General features: G+C 46.8%; 7 non-coding genes across 7 annotated transcripts; all 7 read left to right on the top strand.

Annotated features, from left to right (window-relative positions):
- The first annotated feature begins 3791 nt into the window (after positions 1-3791).
- Positions 3792-3863, top strand: TRNAG-UCC (transfer RNA glycine (anticodon UCC)). Its single transcript has one exon. It is a non-coding gene; the product is annotated as a tRNA-Gly (tRNA).
- Positions 3864-6998: 3135 nt separating this feature from the next.
- TRNAG-UCC (transfer RNA glycine (anticodon UCC)) lies at positions 6999-7070 on the top strand. Its single transcript has one exon. It is a non-coding gene; the product is annotated as a tRNA-Gly (tRNA).
- A 3116-nt stretch (positions 7071-10186) lies between these two features.
- On the top strand, positions 10187-10258 carry TRNAG-UCC (transfer RNA glycine (anticodon UCC)). The gene has a single exon. It is a non-coding gene; the product is annotated as a tRNA-Gly (tRNA).
- Positions 10259-13385: 3127 nt separating this feature from the next.
- On the top strand, positions 13386-13457 carry TRNAG-UCC (transfer RNA glycine (anticodon UCC)). The gene has a single exon. It is a non-coding gene; the product is annotated as a tRNA-Gly (tRNA).
- A 1531-nt stretch (positions 13458-14988) lies between these two features.
- Positions 14989-15060, top strand: TRNAG-UCC (transfer RNA glycine (anticodon UCC)). Its single transcript has one exon. It is a non-coding gene; the product is annotated as a tRNA-Gly (tRNA).
- Positions 15061-16592: 1532 nt separating this feature from the next.
- TRNAG-UCC (transfer RNA glycine (anticodon UCC)) lies at positions 16593-16664 on the top strand. The gene has a single exon. It is a non-coding gene; the product is annotated as a tRNA-Gly (tRNA).
- A 3116-nt stretch (positions 16665-19780) lies between these two features.
- On the top strand, positions 19781-19852 carry TRNAG-UCC (transfer RNA glycine (anticodon UCC)). The gene has a single exon. It is a non-coding gene; the product is annotated as a tRNA-Gly (tRNA).
- Positions 19853-20383: the final 531 nt, after the last annotated feature.

The raw sequence follows: 20383 nt of genomic DNA, 5'->3' as shown, positions 1-20383 counted from the left end.
AGTGGCGCAGCGGAAGCGTGCTGGGCCCATAACCCAGAGGTCAATGGATCGAAACCATCCTCTGCTAGCATGGATTGATTTTTTTTCTTGTGAGGACCACTCTCTCGTTTCCACGCTGCCAGAGCGGAAAAAAGCAGGCTTGTGCCAGCTTTTTGTGGGAAGAGACTGCTCAACTATCGGTCTCTGCTCAAAGTCAGGTAGACAGATGGTCAGAGAATCAACCCTACACTTCAAAGGAAATGATGCACAGTTATGACCATTAACGAAAGATGGGACCCTCGCACTTCTTTCTGAGGCTGCTTGGAACGTTATTATTCCCTTTTTTTGTCCTGCTATTATCAATCTCCTGTGAATTTCGTGGAGCTGTTTTCTTTCTCTACCCTGCTGTTTTTCCCTTGCTGCCAATATATGCTTATTTCAATGATTTGAACTGCTGCTTTCCCTTTCTCCTTTTCTGCGCAGCTTTTGCATTGGTTTCAATCTCCAGTTCCTTAGCAGTTGCAAGAACTTTTTTCCTGATTTTCATGTTGGTCTGTAAACCAAAAATACCTCTGATACTGGTGCAATATAGTCATTGAACTCAGGGTTGTGATGTCTAGAGTTTAAAAAAAACATATGCCATGGAGTGCTGGTGGTATAGTGGTGAGCATAGCTACCTTCCAAGCAGTTGACCCGGGTTCGATTCCCGGCCAACGCAGTGCTAATATTTATACATTAAGCAAGCTGTAGCTATTCTAATGCAATATGTTAAAAAAAAGAGAAATATCTTGACCAGATTACTCAGCTATTAGATAAATAATAAACAAAGACATCGGCAGGCTTCTCAAAAGCCCCGTCTGCGACTTTCTATGTCCTGAAATTTTTATATTTTACAAACAGCAGTCACCACTCACAACTGCTGGTAATAAATGGGCTGCAGGGGGGCAGGCAATGAAACGGCTAAGCCCTTCTGCCGACCAGCCTTTAGAACTGCAGCATCTCTGCAGTAAAAAGTGTTTCAGGTCAATATCTCTCCCCTGGAAAAAATGTGCGAGACCCACCACCGATAAATGTGGCAAAAGTCCCCAACATTTTCTGCATATTTGTGCTCTTACCTGAAAGCAGCGCCACCTTGTAGTCATCGCAGGCAACTGCAGCATACAACCAAATTTATCCGAGAGCAAGGTGAAAGAAACCCAAGGGAACAGCCCCTGTCTGCAGCAGGAAGGTTGGCTGCTTCGAATGGACAGAACTTCCAGTCCTAAGTTCACTCACGTCCCGAACGCTCGCCCTCACCGGGTGCACCTCTGGCTCCCAGGTAAGGCCAAAACCTGAGCATTGTAGCGCAGGATCACAGAGAAGGAGCGGGTGGGGGTGCTTCTGTCTTGACAAAGGCGTGACATGGCTAGTGACTGAGAGGGCCTTGACTTTCCCCTATGACTGACTGTGAGAGGGGAAGGCGAAGATTTTCTGCACCCAGCATGCCTTGTGACATTCTTATGCAAATGAGGTGAGAGCCCTGCCAGAATAGCTCCAGCAATCCCATGCCACTCCTCTGAAGGCTCCTGATCTGCATAACCACAGCATTTTGAGCAGGAAGTAGAGTGGCGCAGCGGAAGCGTGCTGGGCCCATAACCCAGAGGTCGATGGATCGAAACCATCCTCTGCTAGCATGGATTGATTTTTTTTCTTGTGAGGACCACTCTCTCGTTTCCACGCTGCCAGAGCGGAAAACAGCAGGCTTGTGCCAGCTTTTTGTGGGAAGAGACTGCTCAACTATCGGTCTCTGCTCAAAGTCAGGGAGACAGATGGTCAGAGAATCAACCCTACACTTCAAAGGAAATGATGCACAGTTATGACCATTAACGAAAGATGGGACCCTCGCACTTCTTTCTGAGGCTGCTTGGAACGTTATTATTCCCTTTTTTTGTCCTGCTATTATCAATCTCCTGTGAATTTCGTGGAGCTGTTTTCTTTCTCTACCCTGCTGTTTTTCCCTTGCTGCCAATATATGCTTATTTCAATGATTTGAACTGCTGCTTTCCCTTTCTCCTTTTCTGCGCAGCTTTTGCATTGGTTTCAATCTCCAGTTCCTTAGCAGTTGCAAGAACTTTTTTCCTGATTTTCATGTTGGTCTGTAAACCAAAAATACCTCTGATACTGGTGCAATATAGTCATTGAACTCAGGGTTGTGATGTCTAGAGTTTTAAAAAAACATATGCCACGGAGTGTTGGTGGTATAGTGGTGAGCATAGCTGCCTTCCAAGCAGTTGACCCGGGTTTGATTCCCGGCCAACGCAGTGCTAATATTTATACATTAAGCAAGCTGTAGCTATTCTAACGCAATATGTTAAAAAAAAGAGAAATATCTTGACCAGATTACTCAGCTATTAGATAAATAATAAACAAAGACATAGGCAGGCATCCCAAAAGCCCCGTCTGCGACTTTCTATGTCCTGAAATTTTTATATTTTACAAACAGCAGTCACCACTCACAACTGCTGGTAATAAATGGGCTGCAGGGGGGCAGGCAATGAAACGGCTAAGCCCTTCTGCCCGACCAGCCTTTAGAACTGCAGCATCTCTGCAGTAAAAAGTGTTTCAGGTCAATATCTCTCCCCTGGAAAAAATGTGCGAGACCCACCACCGATAAATGTGGCAAAAGTCCCCAACATTTTCTGCATATTTGTGCTCTTACCTGAAAGCAGCGCCACCTTGTAGTCATCGCAGGCAACTGCAGCATACAACCAAATTTATCCGAGAGCAAGGTGAAAGAAACCCAAGGGGACAGCCTCTGTCTGCAGCAGGAAGGTTGGCTGCTTCAAATGGACAGAACTTCCAGTCCTAAGTCCACTCACGCTCCCAAACGCTCGCCCTCACCGGGTGCACCTCTGGCTCCCAGGTAAGGCCAAAACCTGAGCATTGTAGCGCAGGATCACAGAGAAGGAGCGGGTGGGGGTGCTTCTGTCTTGACAAAGGCGTGACATGGCTAGTGACTGAGAGGGCCTTGACTTTCCCCTATGACTGACTGTGAGAGGGGAAGGCGAAGATTTTCTGCACCCAGCATGCCTTGTGACATTCTTAAGCAAATGAGGTGAGAGCCCTGCCAGAATAGCTCCAGCAATCCCATGCCACTCCTCTGAAGGCTCCTGATCTGCATAACCACAGCATTTTGAGCAGGAAGCAGAGTGGCGCAGCAGAAGCGTGCTGGGCCCATAACCCAGAGGTCGATGGATCGAAACCATCCTCTGCTAGCATGGATTGATTTTTTTTCTTGTGAGGACCACTCTCTCGTTTCCACGCTGCCAGAGCGGAAAACAGCAGGCTTGTGCCAGCTTTTTGTGGGAAGAGACTGCTCAACTATCGGTCTCTGCTCAAAGTCAGGGAGACACATGGTCAGAGAATCAACCCTACACTTCAAAGGAAATGATGCACAGTTATGACCATTAACGAAAGATGGGACCCTCGCACTTCTTTCTGAGCCTGCTTGGAACGTTATTATTCCCTTTTTTTGTCCTGCTATTATCAATCTCCTGTGAATTTCGTGGAGCTGTTTTCTTTCTCTACCCTGCTGTTTTTCCCTTGCTGCCAATATATGCTTATTTCAATGATTTGAACTAGTGCTTTCCCTTTCTCCTTTTCTGCGCAGCTTTTGCATTGGTTTCAATCTCCAGTTCCTTAGCAGTTGCAAGAACTTTTTTCCTGATTTTCATGTTGGTCTGTAAACCAAAAATACCTCTGATACTGGTGCAATATAGTCATTGAACTCAGGGTTGTGATGTCTAGAGTTTAAAAAAAACATATGCCATGGAGCGTTGGTGGTATAGTGGTGAGCATAGCTGCCTTCCAAGCAGTTGACCCGGGTTCGATTCCCGGCCAACGCAGTGCTAATGTTTATACATTAAGCAAGCTGTAGCTATTCTAACGCAATATGTTAAAAAAAAGAGAAATATCTTGACCAGATTACTCAGCTATTAGATAAATAATAAACAAAGACATAGGCAGGCATCCCAAAAGCCCTGTCTGGGACTTTCTATGTCCTGAAATTTTTATATTTTACAAACAGCAGTCACCATTCACAACTGCTGGTAATAAATGGGCTGCGGGGGGCAGGCAATGAAACGGCTAAGCCCTTCTGCCCGACCAGCCTTTAGAACTGCAGCATCTCTGCAGTAAAAAGTGTTTCAGGTCAATATCTCTCCCCTGGAAAAAATGTGCGAGACCCACCACCGATAAATGTGGCAAAAGTCCCCAACATTTTCTGCATATTTGTGCTCTTACCTGAAAGCAGCGCCACCTTGTAGTCATCGCAGGCAACTGCAGCATACAACCAAATTTATCCGAGAGCAAGGTGAAAGAAACCCAAGGGGACAGCCCCTGTCTGCAGCAGGAAGGTTGGCTGCTTCGAATGGACAGAACTTCCAGTCCTAAGTCCACTCACGTCCCGAACGCTCCCAAACGCTCATACCGGGCAAGCCCTCAAAGGGTGCACCTCTGGCTCCCAGGTAAGGCCAAAACCTGAGCATTGTAGCGCAGGATCACAGAGAAGGAGCGGGTGGGGGTGCTTCTGTCTTGACAAAGGCGTGACATGGCTAGTGACTGAGAGGGCCTTGACTTTCCCCTATGACTGACTGTGAGAGGGGAAGGCGAAGATTTTCTGCACCCAGCATGCCTTGTGACATTCTTAGGCAAATGAGGTGAGAGCCCTGCCAGAATAGCTCCAGCAATCCCATGCCACTCCTCTGAAGGCTCCTGATCTGCATAACCACAGCATTTTGAGCAGAAAGCAGAGTGGCGCAGCGGAAGCGTGCTGGGCCCATAACCCAGAGGTCGATGGATCGAAACCATTCTCTGCTAGCATGGATTGATTTTTTTTCTTGTGAGGACCACTCTCTCGTTTCCACGCTGCCAGAGCGGAAAACAGCAGGCTTGTGCCAGCTTTTTGTGGGAAGAGACTGCTCAACTATCGGGCTCTGCTCAAAGTCAGGGAGACAGATGGTCAGAGAATCAACCCTACACTTCAAAGGAAATGATGCACAGTTATGACCATTAACGAAAGATGGGACCCTCGCACTTCTTTCTGAGGCTGCTTGGAACGTTATTATTCCCTTTTTTTGTCCTGCTATTATCAATCTCCTGTGAATTTCGTGGAGCTGTTTTCTTTCTCTACCCTGCTGTTTTTCCCTTGCTGCCAATATATGCTTATTTCAATGATTTGAACTGCTGCTTTCCCTTTCTCCTTTTCTGCGCAGCTTTTGCATTGGTTTCAATCTCCAGTTCCTTAGCAGTTGCAAAAACTTTTTTCCTGATTTTCATGTTGGTCTGTAAACCAAAAATACCTCTGATACTGGTGCAATATAGTCATTGAACTCAGGGTTTTGATGTCTAGAGTTTAAAAAAAACATATGTCACGGAGCGTTGGTGGTATAGTGGTGAGCATAGCTGCCTTCCAAGCAGTTGACCTGGGTTCGATTCCCGGCCAACGTAGTGCTAATATTTATACATTAAGCAAGCTGTAGCTATTCTAACGCAATATGTTAAAAAAAAGAGAAATATCTTGACCAGATTACTCAGCTATAAGATAAATAATAAACAAAGACATAGGCAGGCATCCCAAAAGCCCCGTCTGCGACTTTCTATGTCCTGAAATTTTTATATTTTACAAACAGCAGTCACCACTCACAACTGCTGGTAATAAATGGGCTGCAGGGGGGCAGGCAATGAAACGGCTAAGCCCTTCTGCCCGACCAGCCTTTAGAACTGCAGCATCTCTGCAGTAAAAAGTGTTTCAGGTCAATATCTCTCCCCTGGAAAAAATGTGCGAGACCCACCACCGATAAATGTGGCAAAAGTCCCCAACATTTTCTGCATATTTGTGCTCTTACCTGAAAGCAGCGCCACCTTGTAGTCATCGCAGGCAACTGCAGCATACAACCAAATTTATCCGAGAGCAAGGAGAAAGAAACCCAAGGGAACAGCCCCTGTCCTCAGCAGGAAGGTTGGCTGCTTCGAATGGACAGAACTTCCAGTCCTAAGTCCACTCACGTCCCGAATGCTCCCAAACGCTCATACCGGGCAAGCCCTCACCGGGTGCACCTCTGGCTCCCAGGTAAGGCCAAAACCTGAGCATGGTAGCGCAGGATCACAGAGAAGGAGCGGGTGGGGGTGCTTCTGTCTTGACAAAGGCGTGACATGACTAGTGACTGAGAGGGCCTTGACTTTCCCCTATGACTGACTGTGAGAGGGGAAGGCGAAGATTTTCTGCACCCAGCATGCCTTGTGACATTCTTAGGCAAATGAGGTGAGAGCCCTGCCAGAATAGCTCCAGCGATCCCATGCCACTCCTCTGAAGGCTCCTGATCTGCATAACCACAGCATTTTGAACAGGAAGCAGAGTGGCGCAGCGGAAGCGTGCTGGGCCCATAACCCAGAGGTCGATGGATCGAAACCATCCTCTGCTAGCATGGATTGAATTTTTTTCTTGTGAGGACCACTCTCTCGTTTCCACGCTGCCAGAGCGGAAAACAGCAGGCTTGTGCCAGCTTTTTGTGGGAATAGACTGCTCAACTATCGGTCTCTGCTCAAAGTCAGGGAGACAGATGGTCAGAGAATCAACCCTACACTTCAAAGGAAATGATGCACAGTTATGACCATTAAAGAAAGATGGGACCCTCGCACTTCTTTCTGAGCCTGCTTGGAACGTTATTATTCCCTTTTTTTGTCCTGCTATTATCAATCTCCTGTGAATTTCGTGGAGCTGTTTTCTTTCTCTACCCTGCTGTTTTTCCCTTGCTGCCAATATATGCTTATTTCAATGATTTGAACTGCTGCTTTCCCTTTCTCCTTTTCTGCGCAGCTTTTGCATTGGTTTCAATCTCCAGTTCCTTAGCAGTTGCAAGAACTTTTTTCCTGATTTTCATGTTGGTCTGTAAACCAAAAATACCTCTGATACTGGTGCAATATAGTCATTGAACTCAGGGTTGTGATGTCTAGAGTTTAAAAAAAACATATGCCACGGAGCGTTGGTGGTATAGTGGTGAGCATAGCTGCCTTCCAAGCAGTTGACCCGGGTTCGATTCCCGGCCAACGCAGTGCTAATATTTATACATTAAGCAAGCTGTAGCTATTCTAACGCAATATGTTAAAAAAAAGAGAAATATCTTGACCAGATTACTCAGCTATTAGATAAATAATAAACAAAGACATAGGCAGGCATTCCAAAAGCCCCGTCTGCGACTTTCTATGTCCTGAAATTTTTATATTTTACAAACAGCAGTCACCACTCACAACTGCTGGTAATAAATGGGCTGCAGGGGGGCAGGCAATGAAATGGCTAAGCCCTTCTGCCCGACCAGCCTTTAGAACTGCAGCATCTCTGCAGTAAAAAGTGTTTCAGGTCAATATCTCTCCCCTGGAAAAAATGTGCGAGACCCACCACCGATAAATGTGGCAATAGTCCCCAACATTTTCTGCATATTTGTGCTCTTACCTGAAAGCAGCGCCACCTTGTAGTCATCGCAGGCAACTGCAGCATACAACCAAATTTATCCGAGAGCAAGGTGAAAGAAACCCAAGGGAACAGCCCCTGTCTGCAGCAGGAAGGTTGGCTGCTTCAAATGGACAGAACTTCCAGTCCTAAGTCCACTCACGTCCCGAACGCTCATACCGGGCAAGCCCTCACCGGGTGCACCTCTGGCTCCCAGGTAAGGCCAAAACCTGCGCATGGTAGCGCAGGATCACAGAGAAGGAGCGGGTGGGGGTGCTTCTGTCTTGACAAAGGCGTGACATGGCTAGTGACTGAGAGGGCCTTGACTTTCCCCTATGACTGACTGTGAGAGGGGAAGGCGAAGATTTTCTGCACCCAGCATGCCTTGTGACATTCTTAGGCAAATGAGGTGAGAGCCCTGCCAGAATAGCTCCAGCGATCCCATGCCACTCCTCTGAAGGCTCCTGATCTGCATAACCACAGCATTTTGAGCAGGAAGCAGAGTGGCGGAGCGGAAGCGTGCTGGGCCCATAACCCAGAGGTCAATGGATCGAAACCTTCCTCTGCTAGCATGGATTGTTTTTTTTTCTTGTGAGGACCACTCTCTCGTTTCCACGCTGCCAGAGCGGAAAACAGCAGGCTTGTGCCAGCTTTTTGTGGGAAGAGACTGCTCAACTATCGGTCTCTGCTCAAAGTCAGGGAGACAGATGGTCAGAGAATCAACCCTACACTTCAAAGGAAATGATGCACAGTTATGACCATTAACGAAAGATGGGACCCTCGCACTTCTTTCTGAGGCTGCTTGGAACGTTATTATTCCCTTTTTTTGTCCTGCTATTATCAATCTCCTGTAAATTTCGTGGAGCTGTTTTCTTTCTCTACCCTGCTGTTTTTCCCTTGCTGCCAATATATGCTTATTTCAATGATTTGAACTGCTGCTTTCCCTTTCTCCTTTTCTGCGCAGCTTTTGCATTGGTTTCAATCTCCAGTTCCTTAGCAGTTGCAAGAACTTTTTTCCTGATTTTCATGTTGGTCTGCAAACCAAAAATACCTCTGATACTGGTGCAATATAGTCATTGAACTCAGGGTTGTGATGTCTAGAGTTTAAAAAAAACATATGCCACGGAGCGTTGGTGGTATAGTGGTGAGCATAGCTGCCTTCCAAGCAGTTGACCCGGGTTCGATTCCTGGCCAACGCAGTGCTAATATTTATACATTAAGCAAGCTGTAGCTATTCTAACGCAATATGTTAAAAAAAAGAGAAATATCTTGACCAGATTACTCAGCTATTAGATAAATAATAAACAAAGACATAGGCAGGCATCCCAAAAGCCCCGTCTGCGACTTTCTATGTCCTGAAATTTTTATATTTTACAAACAGCAGTCACCACTCACAACTGCTGGTAATAAATGGGCTGCAGGGGGGCAGGCAATGAAACGGCTAAGCCCTTCTGCCCGACCAGCCTTTAGAACTGCAGCATCTCTGCAGTAAAAAGTGTTTCAGGTCAATATCTCTCCCCTGGAAAAAATGTGCGAGACCCACCACCGATAAATGTGGCAAAAGTCCCCAACATTTTCTGCATATTTGTGCTCTTACCTGAAAGCAGCGCCACCTTGTAGTCATCGCAGGCAACTGCAGCATACAACCAAATTTATCCGAGAGCAAGGTGAAAGAAACCCAAGGGGACAGCCCCTGTCTGCAGCAGGAAGGTTGGCTGCTTCGAATGGACAGAACTTCCAGTCCTAAGTCCACTCACGTCCCGAACGCTCATACCGGGCAAGCCCTCACCGGGTGCACCTCTGGCTCCCAGGTAAGGCCAAAACCTGAGCATTGTAGCGCAGGATCACAGAGAAGGAGCGGGTGGGGGTGCTTCTGTCTTGACAAAGGCGTGACATGGCTAGTGACTGAGAGGGCCTTGACTTTCCCATATGACTGACTGTGAGAGGGGAAGGCGAAGATTTTCTGCACCCAGCATGCCTTGTGACATTCTTAGGCAAATGAGGTGAGAGCCCTGCCAGAATAGCTCCAGCGATCCCATGCCACTCCTCTGAAGGCTCCTGATCTGCATAACCACAGCATTTTGAACAGGAAGCAGAGTGGCGCAGCGGAAGCGTGCTGGGCCCATAACCCAGAGGTCGATGGATCGAAACCATCCTCTGCTAGCATGGATTGATTTTTTTTCTTGTGAGGACCACTCTCTCGTTTCCATGCTGCCAGAGCGGAAAACAGCAGGCTTGTGCCAGCTTTTTGTGGGAAGAGACTGCTCAACTATCGGTCTCTGCTCAAAGTCAGGGAGACAGATGGTCAGAGAATCAACCCTACACTTCAAAGGAAATGATGCACAGTTATGACCATTAAAGAAAGATGGGACCCTCGCACTTCTTTCTGAGCCTGCTTGGAACGTTATTATTCCGTTTTTTTGTCCTGCTATTATCAATCTCCTGTGAATTTCGTGGAGCTCTTTTCTTTCTCTACCCTGCTGTTTTTCCCTTGCTGCCAATATATGCTTATTTCAATGATTTGAACTGCTGCTTTCCCTTTCTCCTTTTCTGCGCAGCTTTTGCATTGGTTTCAATCTCCAGTTCCTTAGCAGTTGCAAGAACTTTTTTCCTGATTTTCATGTTGGTCTGTAAACCAAAAATACCTCTGATACTGGTGCAATATAGTCATTGAACTCAGGGTTGTGATGTCTAGAGTTTAAAAAAAACATATGCCAAGGAGCGTTGGTGGTATAGTGGTGAGCATAGCTGCCTTCCAAGCAGTTGACCCGGGTTCGATTCCCGGCCAACGCAGAGCTAATATTTATACATTAAGCAAGCTGAAGCTATTCTAACGCAATATGTTAAAAAAAAGAGAAATATCTTGACCAGATTACTCAGCTATTAGATAAAAAATAAACAAAGACATAGGCAGGCATCCCAAAAGCCTCGTCTGCGACTTTCTATGTCCTGAAATTTTTATATTTTACAAACAGCAGTCACCACTCACAACTGCTGGTAATAAATGGGCTGCAGGGGGGCAGGCAATGAAACGGCTAAGCCCTTCTGCCCGACCAGCCTTTAGAACTGCAGCATCTCTGCAGTAAAAAGTGTTTCAGGTCAATATCTCTCCCCTGGAAAAAATGTGCGAGACACACCACCGATAAATGTGGCAAAAGTAACCAACATTTTCTCCATATTTGTGCTCTTACCTGAAAGCAGCGCCACCTTGTAGTCATCGCAGGCAACTGCAGCATACAACCAAATTTATCCGAGAGCAAGGTGAAAGAAACCCAAGGGGACAGCCCCTGTCTGCAGCAGGAAGGTTGGCTGCTTCGAATGGACAGAACTTCCAGTCCTAAGTCCACTCACGTCCCGAACGCTCCCAAACGCTCATACCGCGCAAGCCCTCACCGGGTGCACCTCTGGCTCCCAGGTAAGGCCAAAACCTGAGCATTGTAGCGCTGGATCACAGAGAAGGAGCGGGTGGGGGTGCTTCTGTCTTGACAAAGGCGTGACATGGCTAGTGACTGAGAGGGCCTTGACTTTCCCCTATGACTGACTGTGAGAGGGGAAGGCGAAGATTTTCTGCACCCAGCATGCCTTGTGACATTCTTAGGCAAATGAGGTGAGAGCCCTGCCAGAATAGCTCCAGCAATCCCATGCCACTCCTCTGAAGGCTCCTGATCTGCATAACCACAGCATTTTGAGCAGGAAGCAGAGTGGCGCAGCGGAAGCGTGCTGGGCCCATAACCCAGAGGTCGATGGATCGAAACCATCCTCTGCTAGCATGGATTGATTTTTTTTCTTGTGAGGACCACTCTCTCGTTTCCACGCTGCCAGAGCGGAAAACAGCAGGCTTGTGCCAGCTTTTTGTGGGAAGAGACTGCTCAACTATCGGTCTCTGCTCAAAGTCAGGGAGACAGATGGTCAGAGAATCAACCCTACACTTCAAAGGAAATGATGCACAGTTATGACCATTAACGAAAGATGGGACCCTCGCACTTCTTTCTGAGGCTGCTTGGAACGTTATTATTCCCTTTTTTTGTCCTGCTATTATCAATCTCCTGTGAATTTCGTGGAGCTGTTTTCTTTCTCTACCCTGCTGTTTTTCCCTTGCTGCCAATATATGCTTATTTCAATGATTTGAACTGCTGCTTTCCCTTTCTCCTTTTCTGCGCAGCTTTTGCATTGGTTTCAATCTCCAGTTCCTTAGCAGTTGCAAGAACTTTTTTCCTGATTTTCATGTTGGTCTGTAAACCAAAAATACCTCTGATACTGGTGCAATATAGTCATTGAACTCAGGGTTGTGATGTCTAGAGTTTTAAAAAAACATATGCCACGGAGTGTTGGTGGTATAGTGGTGAGCATAGCTGCCTTCCAAGCAGTTGACCCGGGTTTGATTCCCGGCCAACGCAGTGCTAATATTTATACATTAAGCAAGCTGTAGCTATTCTAACGCAATATGTTAAAAAAAAGAGAAATATCTTGACCAGATTACTCAGCTATTAGATAAATAATAAACAAAGACATAGGCAGGCATCCCAAAAGCCCCGTCTGCGACTTTCTATGTCCTGAAATTTTTATATTTTACAAACAGCAGTCACCACTCACAACTGCTGGTAATAAATGGGCTGCAGGGGGGCAGGCAATGAAACGGCTAAGCCCTTCTGCCCGACCAGCCTTTAGAACTGCAGCATCTCTGCAGTAAAAAGTGTTTCAGGTCAATATCTCTCCCCTGGAAAAAATGTGCGAGACCCACCACCGATAAATGTGGCAAAAGTCCCCAACATTTTCTGCATATTTGTGCTCTTACCTGAAAGCAGCGCCACCTTGTAGTCATCGCAGGCAACTGCAGCATACAACCAAATTTATCCGAGAGCAAGGTGAAAGAAACCCAAGGGGACAGCCTCTGTCTGCAGCAGGAAGGTTGGCTGCTTCGAATGGACAGAACTTCCAGTCCTAAGTCCACTCACGCTCCCAAACGCTCATACCGGGCAAGCCCTCACCGGGTGCACCTCTGGCTCCCAGGTAAGGCCAAAACCTGAGCATTGTAGCGCAGGATCACAGAGAAGGAGCGGGTGGGGGTGCTTCTGTCTTGACAAAGGCGTGACATGGCTAGTGACTGAGAGGGCCTTGACTTTCCCCTATGACTGACTGTGAGAGGGGAAGGCGAAGATTTTCTGCACCCAGCATGCCTTGTTACATTCTTAAGCAAATGAGGTGAGAGCCCTGCCAGAATAGCTCCAGCAATCCCATGCCACTCCTCTGAAGGCTCCTGATCTGCATAACCACAGCATTTTGAGCAGGAAGCAGAGTGGCGCAGCGGAAGCGTGCTGGGCCCATAACCCAGAGGTCGATGGATCGAAACCATCCTCTGCTAGCATGGATTGATTTTTTTTCTTGTGAGGACCACTCTCTCGTTTCCACGCTGCCAGAGCGGAAAACAGCAGGCTTGTGCCAGCTTTTTGTGGGAAGAGACTGCTCAACTATCGGTCTCTGCTCAAAGTCAGGGAGACACATGGTCAGAGAATCAACCCTACACTTCAAAGGAAATGATGCACAGTTATGACCATTAACGAAAGATGGGACCCTCGCACTTCTTTCTGAGCCTGCTTGGAACGTTATTATTCCCTTTTTTTGTCCTGCTATTATCAATCTCCTGTGAATTTCGTGGAGCTGTTTTCTTTCTCTACCCTGCTGTTTTTCCCTTGCTGCCAATATATGCTTATTTCAATGATTTGAACTAGTGCTTTCCCTTTCTCCTTTTCTGCGCAGCTTTTGCATTGGTTTCAATCTCCAGTTCCTTAGCAGTTGCAAGAACTTTTTTCCTGATTTTCATGTTGGTCTGTAAACCAAAAATACCTCTGATACTGGTGCAATATAGTCATTGAACTCAGGGTTGTGATGTCTAGAGTTTAAAAAAAACATATGCCATGGAGCGTTGGTGGTATAGTGGTGAGCATAGCTGCCTTCCAAGCAGTTGACCCGGGTTCGATTCCCGGCCAACGCAGTGCTAATGTTTATACATTAAGCAAGCTGTAGCTATTCTAACGCAATATGTTAAAAATAAGAGAAATATCTTGACCAGATTACTCAGCTATTAGATAAATAATAAACAAAGACATAGGCAGGCATCCCAAAAGCCCTGTCTGGGACTTTCTATGTCCTGAAATTTTTATATTTTACAAACAGCAGTCACCATTCACAACTGCTGGTAATAAATGGGCTGCGGGGGGCAGGCAATGAAACGGCTAAGCCCTTCTGCCCGACCAGCCTTTAGAACTGCAGCATCTCTGCAGTAAAAAGTGTTTCAGGTCAATATCTCTCCCCTGGAAAAAATGTGCGAGACCCACCACCGATAAATGTGGCAAAAGTCCCCAACATTTTCTGCATATTTGTGCTCTTACCTGAAAGCAGCGCCACCTTGTAGTCATCGCAGGCAACTGCAGCATACAACCAAATTTATCCGAGAGCAAGGTGAAAGAAACCCAAGGGGACAGCCCCTGTCTGCAGCAGGAAGGTTGGCTGCTTCGAATGGACAGAACTTCCAGTCCTAAGTCCACTCACGTCCCGAACGCTCCCAAACGCTCATACCGGGCAAGCCCTCAAAGGGTGCACCTCTGGCTCCCAGGTAAGGCCAAAACCTGAGCATTGTAGCGCAGGATCACAGAGAAGGAGCGGGTGGGGGTGCTTCTGTCTTGACAAAGGCGTGACATGGCTAGTGACTGAGAGGGCCTTGACTTTCCCCTATGACTGACTGTGAGAGGGGAAGGCGAAGATTTTCTGCACCCAGCATGCCTTGTGACATTCTTAGGCAAATGAGGTGAGAGCCCTGCCAGAATAGCTCCAGCAATCCCATGCCACTCCTCTGAAGGCTCCTGATCTGCATAACCACAGCATTTTGAGCAGGAAGCAGAGTGGCGCAGCGGAAGCGTGCTGGGCCCATAACCCAGAGGTCGATGGATCGAAACCATTCTCTGCTAGCATGGATTGATTTTTTTTCTTGTGAGGACCACTCTCTCGTTTCCACGCTGCCAGAGCGGAAAACAGCAGGCTTGTGCCAGCTTTTTGTGGGAAGAGACTGCTCAACTATCGGGCTCTGCTCAAAGTCAGGGAGACAGATGGTCAGAGAATCAACCCTACACTTCAAAGGAAATGATGCACAGTTATGACCATTAACGAAAGATGGGACCCTCGCACTTCTTTCTGAGGCTGCTTGGAACGTTATTATTCCCTTTTTTTGTCCTGCTATTATCAATCTCCTGTGAATTTCGTGGAGCTGTTTTCTTTCTCTACCCTGCTGTTTTTCCCTTGCTGCCAATATATGCTTATTTCAATGATTTGAACTGCTGCTTTCCCTTTCTCCTTTTCTGCGCAGCTTTTGCATTGGTTTCAATCTCCAGTTCCTTAGCAGTTGCAAAAACTTTTTTCCTGATTTTCATGTTGGTCTGTAAACCAAAAATACCTCTGATACTGGTGCAATATAGTCATTGAACTCAGGGTTTTGATGTCTAGAGTTTAAAAAAAACATATGCCACGGAGCGTTGGTGGTATAGTGGTGAGCATAGCTGCCTTCCAAGCAGTTGACCTGGGTTCGATTCCCGGCCAACGCAGTGCTAATATTTATACATTAAGCAAGCTGTAGCTATTCTAACGCAATATGTTAAAAAAAAGAGAAATATCTTGACCAGATTACTCAGCTATTAGATAAATAATAAACAAAGACATAGGCAGGCATCCCAAAAGCCCTGTCTGCGACTTTCTATGTCCTGAAATTTTTATATTTTACAAACAGCAGTCACCACTCACAACTGCTGGTAATAAATGGGCTGCAGGGGGGCAGGCAATGAAACGGCTAAGCCCTTCTGCCCGACCAGCCTTTAGAACTGCAGCATCTCTGCAGTAAAAAGTGTTTCAGGTCAATATCTCTCCCCTGGAAAAAATGTGCGAGACCCACCACCGATAAATGTGGCAAAAGTCCCCAACATTTTCTGCATATTTGTGCTCTTACCTGAAAGCAGCGCCACCTTGTAGTCATCGCAGGCAACTGCAGCATACAACCAAATTTATCCGAGAGCAAGGAGAAAGAAACCCAAGGGAACAGCCCCTGTCCTCAGCAGGAAGGTTGGCTGCTTCGAATGGACAGAACTTCCAGTCCTAAGTCCACTCACGTCCCGAATGCTCCCAAACGCTCATACCGGGCAAGCCCTCACCGGGTGCACCTCTGGCTCCCAGGTAAGGCCAAAACCTGAGCATGGTAGCGCAGGATCACAGAGAAGGAGCGGGTGGGGGTGCTTCTGTCTTGACAAAGGCGTGACATGACTAGTGACTGAGAGGGCCTTGACTTTCCCCTATGACTGACTGTGAGAGGGGAAGGCGAAGATTTTCTGCACCCAGCATGCCTTGTGACATTCTTAGGCAAATGAGGTGAGAGCCCTGCCAGAATAGCTCCAGCGATCCCATGCCACTCCTCTGAAGGCTCCTGATCTGCATAACCACAGCATTTTGAACAGGAAGCAGAGTGGCGCAGCGGAAGCGTGCTGGGCCCATAACCCAGAGGTCGATGGATCGAAACCATCCTCTGCTAGCATGGATTGAATTTTTTTCTTGTGAGGACCACTCTCTCGTTTCCACGCTGCCAGAGCGGAAAACAGCAGGCTTGTGCCAGCTTTTTGTGGGAATAGACTGCTCAACTATCGGTCTCTGCTCAAAGTCAGGGAGACAGATGGTCAGAGAATCAACCCTACACTTCAAAGGAAATGATGCACAGTTATGACCATTAAAGAAAGATGGGACCCTCGCACTTCTTTCTGAGCCTGCTTGGAACGTTATTATTCCCTTTTTTTGTCCTGCTATTATCAATCTCCTGTGAATTTCGTGGAGCTGTTTTCTTTCTCTACCCTGCTGTTTTTCCCTTGCTGCCAATATATGCTTATTTCAATGATTTGAACTGCTGCTTTCCCTTTCTCCTTTTCTGCGCAGCTTTTGCATTGGTTTCAATCTCCAGTTCCTTAGCAGTTGCAAGAACTTTTTTCCTGATTTTCATGTTGGTCTGTAAACCAAAAATACCTCTGATACTGGTGCAATATAGTCATTGAACTCAGGGTTGTGATGTCTAGAGTTTAAAAAAAACATATGCCACGGAGCGTTGGTGGTATAGTGGTGAGCATAGCTGCCTTCCAAGCAGTTGACCCGGGTTCGATTCCCGGCCAACGCAGTGCTAATATTTATACATTAAGCAAGCTGTAGCTATTCTAACGCAATATGTTAAAAAAAAGAGAAATATCTTGACCAGATTACTCAGCTATTAGATAAATAATAAACAAAGACATAGGCAGGCATTCCAAAAGCCCCGTCTGCGACTTTCTATGTCCTGAAATTTTTATATTTTACAAACAGCAGTCACCACTCACAACTGCTGGTAATAAATGGGCTGCAGGGGGGCAGGCAATGAAATGGCTAAGCCCTTCTGCCCGACCAGCCTTTAGAACTGCAGCATCTCTGCAGTAAAAAGTGTTTCAGGTCAATATCTCTCCCCTGGAAAAAATGTGCGAGACCCACCACCGATAAATGTGGCAATAGTCCCCAACATTTTCTGCATATTTGTGCTCTTACCTGAAAGCAGCGCCACCTTGTAGTCATCGCAGGCAACTGCAGCATACAACCAAATTTATCCGAGAGCAAGGTGAAAGAAACCCAAGGGAACAGCCCCTGTCTGCAGCAGGAAGGTTGGCTGCTTCAAATGGACAGAACTTCCAGTCCTAAGTCCACTCACGTCCCGAACGCTCATACCGGGCAAGCCCTCACCGGGTGCACCTCTGGCTCTCAGGTAAGGCCAAAACCTGCGCATGGTAGCGCAGGATCACAGAGAAGGAGCGGGTGGGGGTGCTTCTGTCTTGACAAAGGCGTGACATGGCTAGTGACTGAGAGGGCCTTGACTTTCCCCTATGACTGACTGTGAGAGGGGAAGGCGAAGATTTTCTGCACCCAGCATGCCTTGTGACATTCTTAGGCAAATGAGGTGAGAGCCCTGCCAGAATAGCTCCAGCGATCCCATGCCACTCCTCTGAAGGCTCCTGATCTGCATAACCACAGCATTTTGAGCAGGAAGCAGAGTGGCGGAGCGGAAGCGTGCTGGGCCCATAACCCAGAGGTCAATGGATCGAAACCTTCCTCTGCTAGCATGGATTGTTTTTTTTTCTTGTGAGGACCACTCTCTCGTTTCCACGCTGCCAGAGCGGAAAACAGCAGGCTTGTGCCAGCTTTTTGTGGGAAGAGACTGCTCAACTATCGGTCTCTGCTCAAAGTCAGGGAGACAGATGGTCAGAGAATCAACCCTACACTTCAAAGGAAATGATGCACAGTTATGACCATTAACGAAAGATGGGACCCTCGCACTTCTTTCTGAGGCTGCTTGGAACGTTATTATTCCCTTTTTTTGTCCTGCTATTATCAATCTCCTGTAAATTTCGTGGAGCTGTTTTCTTTCTCTACCCTGCTGTTTTTCCCTTGCTGCCAATATATGCTTATTTCAATGATTTGAACTGCTGCTTTCCCTTTCTCCTTTTCTGCGCAGCTTTTGCATTGGTTTCAATCTCCAGTTCCTTAGCAGTTGCAAGAACTTTTTTCCTGATTTTCATGTTGGTCTGCAAACCAAAAATACCTCTGATACTGGTGCAATATAGTCATTGAACTCAGGGTTGTGATGTCTAGAGTTTAAAAAAAACATATGCCACGGAGCGTTGGTGGTATAGTGGTGAGCATAGCTGCCTTCCAAGCAGTTGACCCGGGTTCGATTCCTGGCCAACGCAGTGCTAATATTTATACATTAAGCAAGCTGTAGCTATTCTAACGCAATATGTTAAAAAAAAGAGAAATATCTTGACCAGATTACTCAGCTATTAGATAAATAATAAACAAAGACATAGGCAGGTATCCCAAAAGCCCCGTCTGCGACTTTCTATGTCCTGAAATTTTTATATTTTACAAACAGCAGTCACCACTCACAACTGCTGGTAATAAATGGGCTGCAGGGGGGCAGGCAATGAAACGGCTAAGCCCTTCTGCCCGACCAGCCTTTAGAACTGCAGCATCTCTGCAGTAAAAAGTGTTTCAGGTCAATATCTCTCCCCTGGAAAAAATGTGCGAGACCCACCACCGATAAATGTGGCAAAAGTCCCCAACATTTTCTGCATATTTGTGCTCTTACCTGAAAGCAGCGCCACCTTGTAGTCATCGCAGGCAACTGCAGCATACAACCAAATTTATCCGAGAGCAAGGTGAAAGAAACCCAAGGGGACAGCCCCTGTCTGCAGCAGGAAGGTTGGCTGCTTCGAATGGACAGAACTTCCAGTCCTAAGTCCACTCACGTCCCGAACGCTCATACCGGGCAAGCCCTCACCGGGTGCACCTCTGGCTCCCAGGTAAGGCCAAAACCTGAGCATTGTAGCGCAGGATCACAGAGAAGGAGCGGGTGGGGGTGCTTCTGTCTTGACAAAGGCGTGACATGGCTAGTGACTGAGAGGGCCTTGACTTTCCCATATGACTGACTGTGAGAGGGGAAGGCGAAGATTTTCTGCACCCAGCATGCCTTGTGACATTCTTAGGCAAATGAGGTGAGAGCCCTGCCAGAATAGCTCCAGCGATCCCATGCCACTCCTCTGAAGGCTCCTGATCTGCATAACCACAGCATTTTGAACAGGAAGCAGAGTGGCGCAGCGGAAGCGTGCTGGGCCCATAACCCAGAGGTCGATGGATCGAAACCATCCTCTGCTAGCATGGATTGATTTTTTTTCTTGTGAGGACCACTCTCTCGTTTCCATGCTGCCAGAGCGGAAAACAGCAGGCTTGTGCCAGCTTTTTGTGGGAAGAGACTGCTCAACTATCGGTCTCTGCTCAAAGTCAGGGAGACAGATGGTCAGAGAATCAACCCTACACTTCAAAGGAAATGATGCACAGTTATGACCATTAAAGAAAGATGGGACCCTCGCACTTCTTTCTGAGCCTGCTTGGAACGTTATTATTCCCTTTTTTTGTCCTGCTATTATCAATCTCCTGTGAATTTCGTGGAGCTCTTTTCTTTCTCTACCCTGCTGTTTTTCCCTTGCTGTCAATATATGCTTATTTCAATGATTTGAACTGCTGCTTTCCCTTTCTCCTTTTCTGCGCAGCTTTTGCATTGGTTTCAATCTCCAGTTCCTTAGCAGTTGCAAGAACTTTTTTCCTGATTTTCATGTTGGTCTGTAAACCAAAAATACCTCTGATACTGGTGCAATATAGTCATTGAACTCAGGGTTGTGATGTCTAGAGTTTAAAAAAAACATATGCCAAGGAGCGTTGGTGGTATAGTGGTGAGCATAGCTGCCTTCCAAGCAGTTGACCCGGGTTCGATTCCCGGCCAACGCAGAGCTAATATTTATACATTAAGCAAGCTGAAGCTATTCTAACGCAATATGTTAAAAAAAAGAGAAATATCTTGACCAGATTACTCAGCTATTAGATAAAAAATAAACAAAGACATAGGCAGGCATCCCAAAAGCCTCGTCTGCGACTTTCTATGTCCTGAAATTTTTATATTTTACAAACAGCAGTCACCACTCACAACTGCTGGTAATAAATGGGCTGCAGGGGGGCAGGCAATGAAACGGCTAAGCCCTTCTGCCCGACCAGCCTTTAGAACTGCAGCATCTCTGCAGTAAAAAGTGTTTCAGGTCAATATCTCTCCCCTGGAAAAAATGTGCGAGACACACCACCGATAAATGTGGCAAAAGTAACCAACATTTTCTGCATATTTGTGCTCTTACCTGAAAGCAGCGCCACCTTGTAGTCATCGCAGGCAACTGCAGCATACAACCAAATTTATCCGAGAGCAAGGTGAAAGAAACCCAAGGGGACAGCCCCTGTCTGCAGCAGGAAGGATGGCTGCTTCGAATGGAC

Source organism: Pleurodeles waltl, unplaced genomic scaffold (assembly GCF_031143425.1).
Source record: "Pleurodeles waltl isolate 20211129_DDA unplaced genomic scaffold, aPleWal1.hap1.20221129 scaffold_69, whole genome shotgun sequence".
In the NCBI taxonomy this organism is placed as follows: Eukaryota; Metazoa; Chordata; class Amphibia; order Caudata; family Salamandridae; genus Pleurodeles; species Pleurodeles waltl.
Note: the sequence above shows the minus strand (reverse complement) of the source record. Positions and strands in the feature narration are given on the sequence as shown.